This window comes from Hyla sarda, chromosome 1 (genome assembly GCF_029499605.1).
Source record: "Hyla sarda isolate aHylSar1 chromosome 1, aHylSar1.hap1, whole genome shotgun sequence".
In the NCBI taxonomy this organism is placed as follows: Eukaryota; Metazoa; Chordata; class Amphibia; order Anura; family Hylidae; genus Hyla; species Hyla sarda.
In genome coordinates, this window is record NC_079189.1 from 265,388,776 (window position 1) to 265,402,105 (window position 13,330).

A 13,330-nucleotide genomic window follows, 5' to 3' on the forward strand; every position below is an offset into this window, starting at 1 on the left:
GAATCAAATGATTCCTCCTAAAAGTCCCCTAAGGGGACTAAAAGTGTAAAAAAAAAAAAAGTAAAATAAAAGTTTAAAAACACACACATTAACCCCTTCCTTATTAAGAGTTTAAATCACCCCCCTTTTCCCAAATTCCATTAAAAAAATATGTAACCATAATAAAAATAAACATATGTGGTATCGCCACGTGTGTAAATGTCCGAATTATAAAAATATATAATTAATGAAACTGCACGGCCAGTGGCGTGCACGTAAAGAAAGTCCAAAATAGCGTATTTTTGGTGACTTTTTATATAATGAAAAAATGAATAAAAAGCGATCAAAAGGTCCGATCAATACAAAAATGGTACCGCTAAAAACTTCAGATCACAGCGCAAAAAATGAGCCCACATACCAGCCCGTACACGTAAAAGTAAAAAAGTTATAGTGGTCAGAAAATGACAATTTTAAATGTATCATTTTTTGTGCATGTAGTTATAATTTTTTCCAGAAGTATGACAAAATCAAACCTATATAAGTAGGGTATCATTTTTAACATATGGACCAACAGAATAATGAAAAGGTGTCATTTTTACCGTAAAATTTTCTGCGTGGAAACGGAAGCCCCCAAACTTACAAAATTGTGGTTTTTCTTCAATTTTGTTGCACAATGATTTTTAATTTTTTTTGTTTCGTCGTAGATTTTTGGGTAAAATGACTGATGGCATTAGAAAATAAAATTGGTGGCGCAAAAAATAAGCCATCATATGGATTTTTAGGTGCAAAGTTGAAAGGGTTATGATTTTTAAAACGTTTTGATTCCGAGATTGTTTTTTCGTGACATATTCTACTTTAACATAGTGGTAAATTTCATTGTTACTTGCATCCTTTCTTGGTGAAAAATCCAAGAATTTCATGAAAACTTATAAATGATATATTGATTCACAAATATAATATGTCTACTTTATGTTGACATCATAAAGTTGACATGTATTTACCGTATTTATCTCGGTATACCACGCACCGGCCTATAACACGCACCCTCATTTTACCAAGGATATTTGGGTAAAAAAAGTTTTTTACCCAAATATCCATGGTAAAATGAAGGTGCGTGTGTGTGCGCGTGTATTCCCCGATACACCCCCAGGAAAGGCAGGGGGAGAGAGGCCGTCGCTGCCCGCTTCTCTCCCCCTGCCATTCCTGGGGTCTAGAGCCCTGCTGCCGCCGCTTCTCTCCCGCTGGCTATCTGCGCAATGGGGCAGCGGCGCCGACAGCCAGGGGGAGAGAAGGGGCAGCGGCACCCATTGCCGGCGCCGCAGCCCCGTTGCCTCCCCCCATCCCCGGTTGCATAATTACCTGTTGCCGGGGTCGGGTCCGCGCTGCTTCAGGCCTCCGGTGTGCGTCCCCTGCGTCATTGCTATGCGCTGCACGGCGCACGGATGTTATGCGCCGCGCAGCGCATAGCAACGACGCAGGGGATGCACACCGGAGGCCTGAAGCAGCGCGGACCTGACCCCAGCAACAGGTAATTATGCAATCGGGTATGGGGGGAGGCAACGGGGCAGCGGCGCCGGCAATGGGTGCCGCTGCCCCTTCTCTCCCCCTGGCTGTCGGCGCCGCTGCCCCATTGCCGGCGCCGCTTCTCTCCCCCTGGCTGTCGGCGCCGGCACCGGTAATCAGGGGGAGAGAACAGGCAGCGGCGCCGATAGCCAGGGGGAGAGAAGGGCCGGCAGCAGGGCTATAGACCCCAGGGCAGGCAGGGGCAGAGAAGCCGGCAGCTTCTGCAAGCACCTGCAAAGCCGCACACGCACATAGACTTTAGGCAAAAAAAATTTGCCTAAAAAGTGTGTGTTATATGCCGATAAATACGGTACTTTTTGAAGACATTAGAGGGCTTCAAAGTATAGCAGCAATTTTCAAAATGTAAAAAAAAAAAATCTAAATCTGAATTTTTCAGGGATCAGTTAAGTTTGAAGTGGATTTGAGGGTCATTTCTGTGAGAAATACCCCAAAAATTACCTCATTATAGAAACTACACCCCTTAAAGTATTCAAATGACATTCAGAAAGTTTGTTAACCCTTTAGGTGTTTCACAAAAATAGCAGCAAAGTAGAGGAGAAAAATCTAAATCTGCATTTTTTACATTATCATTTTCATGTAGCCCCATTTTTTTCATTGTTAAAAGTGGTATAAGAAGAAAAAGCCCCCCAAAATTTGTAGGCCAATAATAAAGTGCTCTGCGGGCTCACAAAATGGCTCAAGAGGGAAAAAGCAACTGTGGGATTCTTTAAAACAAATTTTGCTGTCATGGTATATGGGGGCCATGTTGCATTTAGGAAACCGCCATGGTGCCAGAACAGCAAAAAACAAAACAAAAAAAAAACACATGGCATAATATTTTGGAAACTAGACCCCTCAAGGGATATATTGAGCCTTAACACCTCACAGGTGTTTGACAACTTTGCATTGAAGTTGGACGTGAAAATGTAAAATTAGATTTTTAACACTAAAATGATGGTGTTAGCCACAGTTTTTCTTTTTCACAAGGTGTAATAGGATAAAATGGACCCCAAAATTTGTAACCCAATTTCTCCCCATATGTGAATGTTAAGTGCTCTGCTAATGCACTACAATGCTCAGAAGACAAGGAGCAAAATTTGGCTTTTTGAAAGAGAATTTTGCTGAAATGGTTTATGGGGTGCATGTTGCATTTAGGAAGCCCCCAGGGTGCAAGAACAGCAAAAAAAAAAAAAAACACATGGCATACTATTTTGGAAACTACACCCCTCAAGGAATGTAATAAGGTGTTTGACGACTTTGCGTTGAAGTTGGACATGAAACTGGAACATTAGATTTTTAACACTAAAATGATGGTGTTACCCCAAATTTTTCTTTTAACAACACTTTCTTTATTGGCTTTTAAAGGCATAACAAAAGAAAACATGAGCCAGGACAATCCCCTGGATATGGTAGACAAAGTAGGTATTAATAAAGACACGTAGATATGCCGCCAGACAGTATGTCAAAGAGGCCTTCCATAGTCAGTGAAAATAAGAAAAACCATCGTAACATAACAACCTCCCACCCCTATAACAGTCCCTAGGGTCTCTCCACCATCCTCCCAAATACTAGTAAATGACAATAAGTCAGAAAAGTTATGCAATCTAGACAATCATCCCGCAGATCTCCAGAAAAATGAAGCAAAGCATGGCGTAGAATAAGAACAGAAAGCGCAGCCTGGTTTCACCACTATCCACTGCAAGGATTACCGTCCCTCCCAACTCATCTGGTGGTAATTTGGAGCCTCCCCAATGTCCCCACTATGGATCTAGAGAGGTACCAAGAAGTTTCCTAGAAAGGTGTCATCGCCCTTGTTATTTCCCCCTCGGAACAGAAGGAAACAGAAAAGGATTTCCATTTTTTGAAGAAGTGTTTTGCTGATGTTTCTTTTGTACGTTGAAGATCAGTCATATCAATAAACATATATATTTTCATTTGGAGCAATATCTCCGAGACGGCAGGGGTAGTAGGTTTAAGCCAGTGAGTTAAGATGCAACGCTTGGCCACCAGTATAAATAAATGCAACAGGAGGGAGAACTCGCTCTCTTCAGGAACAACATGTAAAATTATCAGAGAGGGGTCGATGGGGATCGACACATGTAACTTCTCCCTCAGGAGCGCAAAGAGAGAAAAACCCACAAAGATCGCACAGCGGAACAACCCACCAGACCATGTAATAAGTCCGAACGGAAGGTTTTACATTTGGGGCATTCCTCTATGTGGTCCGGACGGTCGGGTGTGCGTGGAAAAGTGAAACCGTAGGTAGCATGGTGCATGAGTTTAAATTGCGTTTCCCTCCAGACCTCACACACCGTCGCTTTGCACACCTTCCCCCATCCCTCTATTATGGGCAGTGTCAGGTCGGTCAACCCCAGCTTCCCCTCCCAGTATTTGAACATTGAGTCGAGTGTCATGCGTTCCCCTGTCCTAGTGAGATATCTGTACAATCTGGATAATGAGTGAAAACTCGAATCAGAGGTAATAAAGGGATCAAAGGAATTGGGGCCGTGTACCTTCGAGATGTCCCGGAGTCTATGATCTAGGAAAGCCCTAAGTTGTAAATACGGGCGAGCATGCTCGGGACCAAGAGAGTAGGCTGCAGCCAGCTCCGGGAAAGATAAATATCTACACTCAGTCGAGCATAATAAGTACTGGACCTTCAGGATGCCCGCCTCCCTCCAGGCCCCGAACATGCTGTTTTCCCTGCCCATTTGAAATTCGGGCAGAGACCATAGCGGCATATGCTTGCTAAGGGTAAAGGGCAGCTGCATCACTGAACGACCCTTTTTCCATGCAGCCATAGTATCTCTAATGATGCAGGAGCCTCTAAGTTGAGTTGGCAGTGCCCCCAGTTTCGTGTGTAGAAGGCCCGAAAGAGACCAGGGGTATGCCAAGTCTGACTCAAGTGCTGTGTTCAAAAACGCCTCCCCTCCCCTTATCCAATCTATGCAGTGACGATAAAGGCAAGCCAGGTTGTAGTGCTGGATGTCCGGAAAGCTCAGCCCTCCCTTGCTCCTTGGGAGCATCAGTTTTTTCAGTGCTATGCGCGGTCGTTTATTGTTCCAGAGGAATTTGGTAAAAGCAGTAGTGAGCAACGCTACGTCAGAACGTTTCAGGAACATTGGAATAGTTTGGAGGGGATAGAGCAGTTTGGAAAAGCTTAGCATTTTTAGGAGATTATTCCGAGCTAGAAGCGGCAAAGGGAGGCCAGTCCATCTTTTCAACTCATCCATAATTTTCCTAATTAAGGGTGGGTAGTTGAGCGAATAAAGAGATCCAGGGGATCTACCAATAAACAACCCTAAATACTTTATGGAGGATCGCGACAGTGATATAGGGACCCCCAAGGGAGCCAAATGTAACCGTCCCACCCGCGGTGAAAGATCCAAAAGGTCGCTTTTGGAGACATTCACCCGATAACCCGACTCTATCCCAAAATCCTTCAGTAAGTCGAAAAGTCTAGCCACGTCCCTAGTGGGATTAGCTAAAAATACCAAAAGATCGTCGGCAAAAAGGACGTGGGTGACCGACCCTCTTCCCACCCGTATCCCTTCCAATTCCTGTGAATCCGCCAGAACTCTACATAGGGGCTCTATTGCCAAGTTGAATAATAACGGGGAAAGGGGGCACCCCTGCCTAGTTCCCTTCTGCGGGGTGAACGAGGGCGACAAAAACCCCAAGAGTAGCAACACAAGCTCGAGGCGTCGCATAAAGTGCCCGTAAATATTGCAGAAACGGACCTCCAAACCCCATGACCCGTAGCACTCTCCACATCCATCCCCAGCGTACATTGTCAAAAGCTTTTTCCGCATCGACCGAGACTATAGCCAGGGACGGATGCAGAGAGGGCCGCAGGTGAATGTCGTCCAGCACCGCGAGGACCTTACTCACATTCGCCACCGCAGACCTGTCCTTGACAAAGCCTACCTGTAACGGGGTTATCAATCTGGGCAAGAGGGCCGCTAAGCGGTCCACCATTATTTTCCAGGCCAGCTTGAGGTCCACATTAATAAGGGATATCGGACGATATCCGTGCGGGGTGAGTAGATTCTTGCCAGGTTTAGGGAGAACATGAATATAAGCTGTGTTCATTTGTGCAGGGATTTTGCCCCCCTGTAAGTATGTATTAAAAAGATGAAGAAGCGGTCTAGAAATTTGGGACTTAAGAATATTTGAACCCCCCCCCCGAGGACCCGTTGGGTCCTGGGGCTTTATTTGTCACCAGCTTCTTTATTGCCGCATCCAATTCCTCCCTAGAGACAGGGGCATTTAGAGCCTCCCTCTCCTCCTGCGTAAGGCTGGGGAGATGTGCTCCGCTATCCAGTCTCTGGCAGGAGAAACTGAAGGCTCCCTATTCGAATTGAGTGCTTGGTAATAAGAACCCAGCAACTCATTGATCTTCCTGGGATCCCTATGGGAGATATTTTGGGTATCCTTGAGCACTGATATATTAGAGGGAGGGTTGAGCCCCTTGGCAAATCTAGCCAACAGGCGTCCCGGCTTGCCTCCATGGCGGAATAGCGTAGCTTCATATTGTGACCTAAAGAGATTGTCCCTGCGCTCGACACATGCCTCGTATTCCTCTCTTGCCACTACCCACACGGATTTGGTAGCACCTGAAGGGGACTCCTGAAACCTGGTATATGCCTAAATTTTTCTTTTTCACAAGGGGTAATAGGAGAAAATGGACCACAAAATTTGAAGCCCAATTTCTCTCAATTAAGAAAACGCCCCATATGTGGTCGTTAAGTGCTCTGCTGGCGTACTACAGGTCTCAGAATGGAAGAAGCGCCATTTGACTTTTGGAGAGAGAACTTTGCTGAAATTGAAGTCGGGGGCTATGTGCATTTACAAACCTCCCATGGTGCCAAAACAGCAGAAACCCCCCACATGTGACACCCTTTTGGAAACTGCACCCCTCCAGGAACATAAGGGTTACAGTGAGTACTTACACCTCCCAGGTTTTTTGAACAGTGGGCCGTAAAAGTGAAAAATTTAATTTTTCCACTATATTGATAATTTTACCCCAAATGTTTCATTTTCACATGGGGTAATAGGGAAAAAGGGCCCCAAAATTTGTAGTGCAATTTCACCCCATATGTAGTGTAAATACCCCATATGTAGATGTAAAGTGCTCTGCGGGCGCACTGCAATTTTCAGAATAGGAGGAGTGCCATTGGGCTTTTGGAGTGAAAAGTTTGTTGAAATTGAAGTCGGGGGCCATGTGCGTTTCCAAAGCCCCCATTGTGCAAGAACAGCAGTAACCCCACACATGTGACACCATATTAGAAACTACACCCCTCATGGAACATAACAATGGTTATAGGGGGAGACTTATCAAGACCTGGACAGAGAAAAACTTGCCCAGTTGCCCATAGCAACCAATCAGATCGCTTCTTTCATTTTTAGAAAGGCCTGTGAAAAATGAAAGCAGCGATCTGATTGGTTGCTATGGACAACTGGATAACTTTTCCTCTGGACAGGTTTTGATAAATCTCCCCCATAGTGAGCACTTACACCTCACATGTTTTTTTGAACAGTGGTCCGTAAAAGTGAAAGAATTGAACAGTGAATTGCTGGTATTAACCCAAAATTTTTTTGTTTCACAAGTAGTAAGAGAAAAAAAGCTCAATAAAATTTGTAGCCCAATATTGCCTGACACAGTTTTTTTTTTACCAGGCCCATATGCAGCATGAGGCCCCAAAATGTCCTCACTTCGGCTGCATCGACTGGGAACTAGACACCGGCCTAGCCAAAAGTGAGCCAGGGTTTGTGGCGACGAACTGTTGGGCATACAGGTTCGTCTGGTCAACCATCAGATTGACAAAGTTGTCACTGAAGAAAAACTGAAATAGTCCATTTCAGTGAACCCGACGATGTCAATCTTGATTCCTGAGCTGCCAACAAACTCAGAAATCACAAGCTTGTGGTCCGCTGGCTCAGTCCGGACAAGTTCTCTGGTACAGGGCACCAGTGAACTTTGCTGGGGGGCTTGACTAGTATGAGTGCCAGGGGGACTCATACTAGCATGGGGCACAGGGTCAGGAGCAGAGGAGGTTTGCGGTCCCGCGCCTTGGTGGCTCATCATCAGAACTAGATGGTGAGGAGGATGAGGAAATAAGGAAGCTGGGGTCTTCCTCGTCCTCTCTGACGCTTTCAGTGTCGGAGGCAAGTATGGCATATGCCTCCTCCACTGAAATGTAAAAAAAATAGAGAATAAAAATGTTGTTATAAAAAATAAATAAAAAATTGAAATACATTTTTTTTCATCCCCACTGCATCCTACCCAACAAACAAATTTGGAAAAAAAACACCAAAGGGGCCAAAAAAGGCAAATTCCACAAAAAGGTAAAAATGCCAAAACACAAGGAAAAACAGTGGCAGTTTTTCTGGCATTTTTTCTGGCATTTTTAAGCCTAAAAAGCTCAGTGGAATTCTAGCCTAATGTTGAATATGTGATATCCATTTCTCTTATTTTATTTATTTTTTTACGTGGAAAAACTACTTTTCCTGAAAAAAAAAAAAAGAGAAATCAAACAGATGACAAAGGATTTAAAAACAATCCTATTGATATCAATGGGATCCATTTACAACTGTTTGTAAAAGGCTTGAATGAATTTAAAGGGGTACTCCAGTGAAAACCTTTTTTCTTTTAAATCAACTGGTTGCAGAAAGATAAACATATTTGTAAATGACTTCTATTAAAAAATCTTAATCCTTCCTGTACTTATTAGCTGCTGAATACTACAGAGGAAATTATTTTCTTTTTTGAATGCTCTCTGATGACATCACGAGCACAGTTCTCTCTGCTGACGTTATTATAATAATAATAAAAATAATAACACTTTATTTAATGTTGTCCTTAGTGGGATTTGAACCCAAGTCCCCAGCACTGCAAGGCAGCAGTGCTAACCACTGAGCCACCATGTTGTCCTTCGCATACATCTGCTATGCATGGTTGCTAAAATGGAAAGAGATGTCAGCAGAGAGCACTGTGCTCGTGATGTCATCAGCGTTCCAAAAAGAAAGGAATTTCCTCTGTAGCATTCAGCAGCTAATAAGTACTGGAAGGATTAAGATTTTATAATAGAAGAAATTTACAAATATGTTTAACTTTCTGCCACCAGTTGATTTAAAAGAAAAAAGGTTTTCACTGGAGTACCCCTTTAAGAACGAAATGACATACATAGACAGATGGCCATGTGAACAAGCACTAAGTTTATGTATTTATGTGTTTATGTATAAGTTATTACAGATGTAAAATTTACTGCAAGGGGATTTTGGCCCATTTTCATTTTTGCTCATTTTGCCTGTAAAACGGACTGAACAGACATAACCTTATACTTCATGGACGCAGTAATATTCTGGATATTCTAGATTCTGGATTGTAATAATGGTAGCCATACTTTTCTGTGAGCCCATGTACCTTATTTTGTCTCTGCCATGCACCTATTTGCATATGAAAATACCAAATTACAAGTCTGAATATTTCTTTAGTAAGCCACATTAATTATTTTGTTGTCCAGAAGGTTACTCTCACGCACCCAGGCTTCAGCATTGCTTCTGTTGCAGTAAAGCTGAGGCTAGAATGGACAAACATGCTCCTCCAACCCAACACAGACTGTTCCCAATGTCTTTTTCTGTTACACAGACTGAGATAAGATGGCCCCTGAATCATAGAGATAATTGCAGGGAGAAGATGGAAAGGACTGTGCTGCTACTACATTAGTCTTTACTTGAGAATCTAAAAGCACATTGTGGTTTTTATTTTTGCACTGTACCCTTCCCCAACATTTGATGCATGTGTAGCAGGCAAAGGGGTATTTTTTTTGACTATGCTACAGGGGCTGTAAAGTTAGTGTAGTTCATAATATAGTGTCTGTACCTGGGTGTGTGATGCTTTTCTCACAATTCTTATGTGATTTTCACCCCAATATTTATTTTAACCGCATAAAAAATTACTGTCTCAGATTTTTCCCAGGTTGCAATGCGACCGAGACCTGACTCACTAGTCAGCTAATGACAGGGAGCCTTGTCTGCGTCAATGGGTGGAGGGATCACTTGGTGGGAGAGAGATCAGTCTGCAACTAATGCAACAGCTGTAGGCACTCTGATTGAAAACCACAGGTCTTTGAATGGATGCAGCTCATTTATGTTTCAATGGGTGGGGTGACTGATGTGTGGGTGGGAGGAAAATGGAATTGTGGGATTTGTAGTAAAAAAAAGAAAAGTCAAAGAGGAAATACCAGTTCACAAAAAGCTAGCCACAGTGTTATGGTAATCTCACAACATAGCCATTTAGCCCCAAGACAAGTGCAGATCCTTCCTAAGCATGTCCATTACTGTCTGCCAGGTATGTACAAAATCACCTTATGGTGGTTAACCCCTTTAAGATTGCTTCAGGGAGTATTAAATGTATAATCCTCCATTTGAATTTCCCATAATTTGACCCCAATGTACCTGTCCACAGTACATTGTCTTCCAAATTTTAAACCCTAATAATTTTAAACCCCTTCAGAAAATAACCCTAATAAGATCTCTTGGGGTATTTATAAATTTTTTCCCAAAAATGGGTCACTGAGTCACTTGCATTGGGGGTTTGCATGTTGCCTCAAATGCGCAGCGCTCTCTCTCCACCTGAGCGGGGGGTGCATTTAATGCAACAGGTTAGTTACCGCCACACACATCACATTCCCAGAATGATGAATCAGAGCATAGGGTTTGGGGTGGGCATCATTTTTACTTTTGGCTATGCTCTGGGTCATCATTCTGGGTACATAATTGGCATATCAGTAGTAAAATTACAATTTTCATTTTTCCCAAACTACACTTAATCAAAATAAATTTAGGGATAACCTGTCCATTCCAAATGCCCACTTTACCCCCTATATACCTTCCTCAGGGGATTGTATTTCCTGTTATGGGGTCACATGAGGGTGTTCCTTTCTTTTATCCTCCTCTGACTGTATGTAACAGTAAACCAGTGTATAGTGGTCTCCAAACTGTGGCCCTCCAGATGTTGCAAAACTACAACTCCCAGCATGCCAAGACTGTCCAGGCATGCTGGGAGTCTCAGTTCTGCAACATCTGAAGGGCCAGATGTTACAGAACTACAACTCCCAGTATACCTGGACTGTCTGGGCATGCTGACAGTTGTAGTTTTGCAACATCTGCACAGTGGTCTCCAATCTGTGGCCCTCCTGATGTTGCAAAACTACAACTCCCAGCATGCCCATACAGCCAAAGCCTTTCTGGGTATGCTGAGAGTTGTTGTTTTGTAACTTCTAGCAGGCCACAGTGAAGATTACTCACCAAAGAGGATCTTCACTGTTGCCCGCAGTCTCCGCCGCCCGCAGTCTCTGCTCTTCACAACTGCTGCCTGCCATCCGCCGCCGAACCCCCGCTCTGCCCAGATTTCCATTGGCGGTCAAAGCGAGGGATCTTAATTATCCTTCAGGATAATGAGACAGCACCGATCACTTTTATTTTCGGGGCCATCGAGTCACCAGAGACCCGATTGGCCTGGAAAAACAGTAATTTGCCGGTCAGAATCGCCATTATGGGTCAGGGGTGTGGAAATAAAAAAAAAAATACTTGTCCAAGGGACTAAAGTGGAACACAATCTACTTGTCCCTCAAGAAAATCCACTTGTCCTGGTAAATTAAAATAGTGTGTAAATAATGTCTTTATTAGTTTCTGCACTTTGGTTTTTTCCTCCTCGTCCTATAATAGCCATAACTCTTATTTTTCCATCTACAGACCCATATGAGGCTTGTTTTTGCGGGGCCAAGTATACTTTGTAATGGCCAGGAAAAAATTCCTGGCCCCTATAACATTTTTATTTTTCCGTATATTGGGCTGTACGAGGGCTGATTTTTTGGGCCGTAATATGCTGTTTGTATCGGTACCATTTTGGTATTGATCAGACTTTAACACTTTTTTTACTTTTCTGGGATATGATGCTATAATGCTAAACATAAAAAATGCAATTCTGTGTTTTTTTTTTTTTTACATTTACGTTAACACCATTTACCGTATGGGATATAAAATGTTATTTTTTAATAGTTCGGACAATTACGTACACGCCAATACCAAATATGTTTATTTTTGTTATGTTTACATATTTTTATATGGAAAAGTGGGGTGATATGAACTTTTAATATGGAAGGGGTAATAGGTGTTTTTAAACTTTTATCAAACTTTCTTTTTTTAAAGGGGTACTCCGCCCCTAGACATCTTATCCCCTATCCAAAGGATAGGGGATAAGATGTCAGATCGCTGGGGTCCCGCTGCTGGGGACCCCCGGGATCTACCATGCAGCACCCACCTGTAGCGGCTTCCAGAACTGCTGGAGGTCCTCAGGCTGAGTCCATCTCGACCACGGGGACCCAAGACCGTGACGTCCCGACTCCGCACCCCAGTGACGTCACACACCCCCGCCCCTCAATGCAAGTCTATGGGAGGGGGCGTGACAGCTGTCATGCCCCCTGCCATAGACTTGCATTGAGGGGCAGGGTGTGACGTCACACGGGGGCGGAGTTCTGGAAGCCGCTACAGGTGGGTGCTCCATGGAAGATCCCAGCAGCGGGACCCCAGCGATCTGGGATAGGGGATAAGATGTCTAGGGGCAGAGTACCCCTTTAAATACACTTTTTTTTAAAGAGGAATCATTTAGATTCCTCATACAGATCAATGCAGTTCTATTGAACTCCATTGATCTGTGTTCATTTGGTTGAGCCTGCTCAAGGCAGGTTCAATCAAATGCAGATCTGTGGGGGCAGCCATGAATGCAGAGGTAAGCCCTCCGGCTACCTCCACAGGGGATCGTTCCCCTACCGTGATCAGGCAGGGGGGCTATCCACCCCGCTAGACCACCAGGGATGGTTAAAAGATCTAAAGGGTTAATAGCTGGCCGCATGCCAGGCTGTTAGCAGCGGCTCCCGGCTACTGAAATCAGCCGGGGGCCACCGAGTATGGAGCAGGCTCGAGACAGGAGCCCAATCCATACACCCTGAGCGCTGCTGTGAGGTGCAGACTCTGCATCCGCTCCTGCACCTCACACTGGCATTATAAAAAAAAAAGGGGGAAGTCGGTCCGGCCCTGCTTGCCCGATACAGGGCTAAATCTATGAAAAATTCACCTGCCTGGTGCCCGGAACTACATGTCCCGGACGTCGGGCGATAGGATTCCCAGGATCCTAGGCAATGTGTCGGGACTGCTGCTGATTGGTATCAAAACTGGAACATTTCTGGCATTTTTTATTTTTTTTTATGGTGTACACTGTATGGTAAAAGTGATGTTATGTTTATTCTATGGGTCAGTACGATTATGGCCTCTTCTGAGCAAAATTCTTTTTCAGCCATTCATTTTCCAACAGTCGTAACTTTTTTTTTTTCATCTGACGCCATTGAGTAAGGGCTTATTTTTTGCGGGAGGAGCTCTACTTTTCATTGGTATAATTTGTGCAATATGTGCTATATTTTGATGTTCTTTATTCCGCTATTTGTACCAAAATTGTTATTTTTTTACACTACATACTTTTATTTAAGAACTTTTTATTTTATTTTTTACACTTTTTACAGGTTATATACTATGCTGCAATACATTTGTACTGCAGCACAGTTTGACCTGATCAGCTGCACACACTACAGCCTGTGTGATCCAGCCTGTGGCTGGATCTCACAGGCTTCCATAGCAGGCATAGAGGAGGTCATGATCTGACCTCCTGCTGCCATAGCAACCAACGACAACCCGCGATCATACTCCCCCTGTCAATTCCGTAGATGCG

The 13,330-nt window shown here is 43.8% G+C and overlaps 1 protein-coding gene across 15 annotated transcripts in view; it reads left to right on the plus strand.

Annotated features, from left to right (window-relative positions):
- The window catches only part of PTPRS (protein tyrosine phosphatase receptor type S), a 784,683-nt gene that overhangs the window by 561,208 nt on the left and 210,145 nt on the right, over positions 1-13,330 (plus strand). The gene's annotated exons all lie outside the window — the stretch shown is intronic.